At 37.7% G+C, this 6,567-nt stretch overlaps 1 non-coding gene across 1 annotated transcript; it reads left to right on the top strand.

Annotated features, from left to right (window-relative positions):
- Positions 1-447: 447 nt before the first annotated feature.
- Positions 448-639, top strand: LOC132477812 (U2 spliceosomal RNA). Its single transcript, XR_009530319.1, has one exon. It is a non-coding gene; the product is annotated as a U2 spliceosomal RNA (small nuclear RNA).
- The last annotated feature ends 5,928 nt before the right edge of the window (positions 640-6,567 follow it).

The raw sequence follows: 6,567 nt of genomic DNA, 5'->3' as shown, positions 1-6,567 counted from the left end.
TTGATTGTCATGGCTAAAACTTCCAAAACTATGTTGAATAATAATGGTGAGAGTGGACAACTTTGTCTTGTTTCTGATCTTAGAGGAAATGGTTTCAGTTTTTCACCACTGAGAACAATGTGACCTGTGAGTTTGTCATACATGGTCTTTATTATGTTGAGGAAAGTTCCCTCTATGCCTACTTTCTGGAGAGTTTTTATCATAAATGGATGTTGAATTTTTTCAAAAGCTTTTTCTGCATCTATTTAGATTATGATATGGTTTTTATTCTCCCATTTTTTAATATGGTGTCTCACATTGATTGATTTGTGACTTTTGAAGAATCCTTACCTTCCTGAGATAAACCTCACTTGATCATGGTGTATGATCCTTTTAATGTGCTGTTGGATTCTGTTTGCTAGTATTTTGTTGAGGATATTTGAATCTATGTTCATCAGTGATATTGGCCTTTTTCTGTGACATCAAGTGTAGTATCTGTTCTTATCAGTTTAATATCTGTTATGTCCTCAACCCAACTGTTGGGTTAAAACCCAAATTAAAACCCAAATTTTAAAATTTGGGGTTATGCTGATTTTTACTGGGACATGTAAAAATGAAAGTAGGAAATATCTCATTCAGTCTCTCAGTGCTTCACCAACTCAAGAGCTTTCTATTATATTCATTATTGCTCATGGTAGTCTCCACACATTTTCCCTAGTATGGATAAAATAATTGTTGTATAAAATTAATCAAAATCAAAGTTTTTATTCAAAACTTCTAAGTTTTCTCCTCTTTGGAAAATATAGACTTCTTCCTTTTTGCTTAAACTAAGCATATATTTCTTTGTTAATCATGGATAAGTCACAGATTTTTATAGTACAAGGTATATGTACACTGGCCTCTGACCTCAAACACTTATAATAGTCTGTTTGGCTGGAGTTTAGACAAATAAACAACTTCTATAAAATATGTGCATAACTTTTGTAATATTTATTATATAACTATGCATAGTTTAACATATTGTTATTGTTTCATAAGCATCTTGATACAATAGCTGTAAAATAATCATATTCTGCTCTAACTTCCTTGAAAGGATGTCTCCTCCTTACTCCTATTTTATCTGTCTTCTCTAATCCCACCCATCATGTCCTTCAAATTACAAGTTTCATCTTACTTAATTGTGAACTCCTTTTTGACTGTTTCAGCCCACTTCATTGAGTTTTGACCTAACAATTGTTGTTATAGGAAAAAAAAAAGCATAATCACCAGTTGTGAACAAATGACATGAAACTCTCACAATCTATTTACCCCTGTACTACTGATGGTAATTTATATTATTTCCATATTCAGCTCTTATGGAAAAGTCACTTTGAATATTTATCACTTGTCTCTTTGGGTGCATGTCTACAATTTTTCTCTATTATAAATGTCCAGCAGCTGAAGCATTAGAAAAATGAGTATTTGCAATCATAATAGGTTATAGTAAAGAATTTTCTAAAATAATACCAGTTTATACTCTCACACAGAGTGTAGATTTCCAGATGTTTTACTATTCAGAATTTTACTCTTTACCAATTAAGTGGATGTTTTTATGCATTTTACTGATTACTGATAATAATATTGAGCATTTATTTTTGTTCAAATCTTTCCATAAAGTTCTATAGTACTATCCGGAAAGGTCTTGTACTCCTTTTGGTTCTTGATTCAATTTGGCTTCAAACACAATACGGTATTCTAGCTATTTCAAAAATGAATAGGTTTAACATAGGGAATTAGCTATTTACAAAGTTATCTGATAGGATGTAGGAGTAAAATTTCAGATAGGTGATCACTGTAACTGTGCTTCAGGATGTCAGGAAGGTACTGCTGCCACTGTCAAAGAAAAATTATATTGAAAAAGTGTTGAAATAAATGTCTATGCCCAAGATGGAGCTGCTCCTGCCTGGGGTGCCATGTCAGCACACTTAGATAACTTTCATGCATCTGTAATTGCTATTCTTGACCAGAAACACAATTTATCCAGCCAGCCAATCCCAAAATGCCAAGTCAACTCTGAGCTTTATACTTCCTTATTCTTTATTGTTTATCTTATGAAGGCTTTTTTCCATCCACCCCCCATTTTTCAGTTCTCTAAATGGAGACTGTCCACTTCATTTAGTGCTAAATAAAGTTTGTTTGTATCACCTAGATTGTCTTCTTCAATCATTTTTAATAGTTTTTGGTAAGAAGGAATGGATTGTGAAGCTGACTGCTAACAACCTGCAGGACAATGAATTCACAGGCAAGGGGACCACTGAACACTTTGAGTTCACTGTTTCTGGTTGCTATTACCAAGGGATGTTAGGGTAACTCACTGACATTTGAGCTCTCTCCCTTGTGTGCAGCTCTCCAATCCAAACAAATATTTTTTTTCAAAAAATTAAAAAAACCTGAAAATGTTCTGGGGCTTGTTAAAGTTCCCTGAAACGTTTTGAGACCCTGGAGAGTTTCCAGGGTAGTTATACTGCAAGTTGGCAATAGGAGGCAGCCTTTAGGAGACCCACAAAGCTTCAAGGTAAGTCCAAAGCATAAACCTAGGGAGGACTTGGGGAAATAAATTAAGACAAGAAATTCAGACTGTTTTAACAAATGGTACATCAAAATCTAAGTATACACAAAAGTTGGACTATTAGCCCTTAGGGCATTGTCACTATAAAGATATATCCTTGTGAAAAGAGTAATAGATCTATTGTTAATGGGAACTTGGGAAGCCAAAGCTGCAAAATTGATGGGTATGGGATTGAGCAATTAAAAGCTGTTAGAGTGCTCATGACCTAATTCTGAGACTCCCTTGCTAGGATAAGTTGATCATAGGATGAATTAGATCTACAGTAAGTCACACACCAACTTCAAGAAAATTTCCATGGAGCAAGGTGCACTGTAAAACAACACAAAATCCCCAACCCAGTTACACATCCCTCTTAAGTATTAATTTGGCTAGAAGAGATCCAAGGCATAGCTAAAGAAATAGGACCCTCAAGTGTCAAAGAATTAAGCATGCCACATTTTGGCACACCTGCTTATTTTATGTTGAAAAACAGTGGTCTCTGTAGATATACACCAAAGTGGCAAAATCTTACTAAGACAAACTAAAATTAAAATAGCCATTATGGGGAGTGTTCCAAATTGATAAGATCATCCATTTAAGGAAAGCACTTGAAAGCAAGTTTCCCAACTCAAGCAAACAGAATGATATCTCTATTGTAATTAGCAGGCAGAAGCCTCCAAAAAACTTCAAGTTTCCAAAATAATTTCACTGACAGGTTTATTGGAAAAGGCTAATGAAATTTTGAGATGACAGGAACAGCTCAAGATGATCGAGTAGAAGGATTTAACCTCACTTCCTTCTTACAAAAACACCAAAATCACAACTAACTGAGGAATAAGCATCAACAAAAAAATGCTGGAACCTACCAAAGAAGATACCTTATACCCAAAGACAAAGAAGAAGCCACAAGATTGTAGGAGGGACACAATAGTGATAAAATAAAACTCCATACCCACCAGGTGGGTAACCCACCAATTGCAGAACAGTTGTACCACAGAAGTTATCCCACAGGATGGGAAGTTCTGAGCCACATGTGAGGCTTCCTAGCCAGGCATCTGGCAATGGGAAGAGGAGTCCCCAGACAATCTGTGTTTGAAAGCCATTGGGGTTTGATAGCAGGACTTCCACAGGACTGGGGGAAACAGAAACTCCATTCTTGGAGGGCACATACAAAATCTTGTGGGCACCAGGATGCATGGGAGAAAAGCAGTGACTCCATAAGAGCCTGGGCCAGACCTACCTGCTAGTATTGGAGGGTCTCCTGCAGAGGTGGGGTGGTGGATGTGGCTCACTGCAGGGAAAAACACAATGGCAGCACCAGCTCTAGGAAGTACTCACTGGCATGAGCCCTCCCAGAGGCTGCCATTAGCCCCAGCAAACAATTTGTAGGCTCTAGTGCTGGGTCACCTCAGGTCAAAAACCCAACAGGGTAGGAACAAAGCCACACCTATCAGCAGACTAGTGGCTTAAAATATCCCTGAGCATGGCACTGCCTACCAGAAGGACAAGAACCAGCCCCACCCACCACTGGGCAGCAACTAGCCTCTCCCATCAAGAGGCTTGCACAACCCTCTTAGACAGTCTTATCTACCAGAGGGCAGGCAGAAGAAGCAAGAACTACAATCCTGCAGCCTGTGAAATGCAAACCACAAACACAGAAAGTTAATCAAAATGAGAAAGCAGAGGAATATGTCCCAGATGAAGCAACAAAATGAAACCCCAAAAGAACAACTAAATGAAGTGGAAATAGCCAAGCTCCTGGAAAAAATTTAGAATAATGATAGTGAAGATCATCCAAGATCTTGGAAAAAGAATGGAGGCAAACATTGAGAAGATACAATAAATATTTATCAACAACCTAGAAAAGGGGCTTCCCTGGTGGTGCAGTTGTTGAGAGTCCGCCTGCTGATGCAGGGGACATGGGTTCATGCCCCGGTCCAGGAAGATCCCACATGCCACAGAGTGGCTAGGCCCATGAGCCATGGCCACTGAGCCTGTGTGTCCGGAACCTGTGCTCCGCAACAGGAGAGGCCACAACAGTGAGACGCCCGCATACCACAAAAAAAAAAAAAAAAAAAAGAAGAAAACCTAGAAGAACTAAAGAACAAACAGAGAGATGAACAATACAATAACTAAAGTGAGAAATACACTAGAATAAATTAATAGCAGAATAAGTGAGAGAGAAAAACAGATAAGTGAGCTGGAAGACAGAATGGTAGAAATCTCTGCCACAGAACAGAATAAAGAAAAAAAAAAGAAAAGAAAAGAAGTGAAGACAGTCTAAGTGACCCCTCAGACAATAGTAAATGCATTAACATTCACATAATAGCCATCCTAGAAGGAGAAGAGGGAGAGAAAGGACCCGAGAAAATATCTGAAGAAATAATAGCTGAAAATTTCTCTAACATGGTAAAGGAAAGAGTCTTCCAATCCAGGAAGTGCAGAGAGTTTCAGGCAGGATAAACCCAAAGAAAAACATGCTGAGAAATGCAGTCATCTAATTGACAAAAACTAAAGACAACTAAAAAATAGTAAAAGCAACAAGGGAAGGGCTTCCCTGGTGACGCAGTGGTGGAGAGTCCGCCTGCCATTGCAGGGCACATGGGTTCGTGCCCCGGACTGCGAAGATCCCACATGCTGCGGAGCGGCTAGGCCCGTGAGCCATGGTCGCTGAGCCTGCACGTATGGAGCCTGTGCTCCACAACGGAAGAGGCCACAACAGTGAGAAGCCCACGTACCACAAATAAATAAATAAATAAATAAATAAATATATAAATAAAAGCAACAAGGGAAAACCAACAAATAATACATAAAGGAACTCCCATAAGGCCATTAGCTGATTTTTTCAGTACAAACCCTGTAGGCCAGAAGGGAGTGGCATGATACATGTAAAGTGGTGAAAGAGAAGAAACTGCAACCAAGAATACTCTAACCAGATAGGCTCTCAGTCAGATTTGATGGAGAAATAAAAAGTTTTCCAACAAGCTAAAACTAAGAGAATTCAACACCACCAGGTCAGCTTTGAACAAATGCTAAAGGAACTTCTTTAGGTGGGAAAGAGAAAAGCAACTTAAAACAACCTTGAATATATGCAGACTACTATGTCAAAACCTCATGGAAACAGCAAACCTAAAAACTACAATAGGTAACACACAAAAAAAAGAAAAAAAAAACCCAAACACAACACTAAAGATAGTGATCAAACCATAAGAGAAGAGAACAAATGAGGAAGGGAAGCAAAAAGACCTACAAAAACAAACCCAAAACAATTAAGAAAATGGCAATAAGAACATACCTATTAATAATTACCTTAAATGTAAATGCATTAAATGCTCCAACCAAAAGACATAGACTGGCTGAATGGATACAAAGACAAGACCTGTATATATGCTATCTACAAGAAACTCACTTCAGACCTCGGTACACATACAGACTGAAAGTAAGGGGATGGAAAATAGTATTCCACACAAATGGAAATCAAAAGAAAGCTGGAGTAGCAATACTCATATCAGACAAAATAGACTTTAAAATAAAGACTGTTATAAAAGACAAAATAAGACACTACATAATGATCAAGGGATCAATCCAAGAAGAAGATGTTTGTAAATACATATGCACCCAACATAGGAACACCTCAATATATAAGGCAAATGCTAATACCTATAAATGGAGAAATTGACAGTAGTGGGGGACTATAACACCCCACTTTCATCAATGGACGGATCATCCAGAACAAAAATCAATAAGGAAACAGAGGCCTAAATGACACTTTAAACCAGATAGACTTAATTGAAATTTACAGAGCATTCCATCCAAAAGCAGCAAAATACACATTCTTCTCATGTGCGTGTGGAACATTCTGCAGTATTGAACACATGCTGGGCCACAAAGTGAGCCTTGGTAAGTTTAATAAAACTGAAATAATATCAAGCATCTTTTCCTACCACAATATTATGAGATAAGAAATAAATTACAGGAAAAAAATATAAAAAACACAAACA

This window comes from Mesoplodon densirostris, chromosome 17 (genome assembly GCF_025265405.1).
Source record: "Mesoplodon densirostris isolate mMesDen1 chromosome 17, mMesDen1 primary haplotype, whole genome shotgun sequence".
NCBI lineage: Eukaryota > Metazoa > Chordata > Mammalia > Artiodactyla > Ziphiidae > Mesoplodon > Mesoplodon densirostris.
Note: the sequence above shows the minus strand (reverse complement) of the source record. Positions and strands in the feature narration are given on the sequence as shown.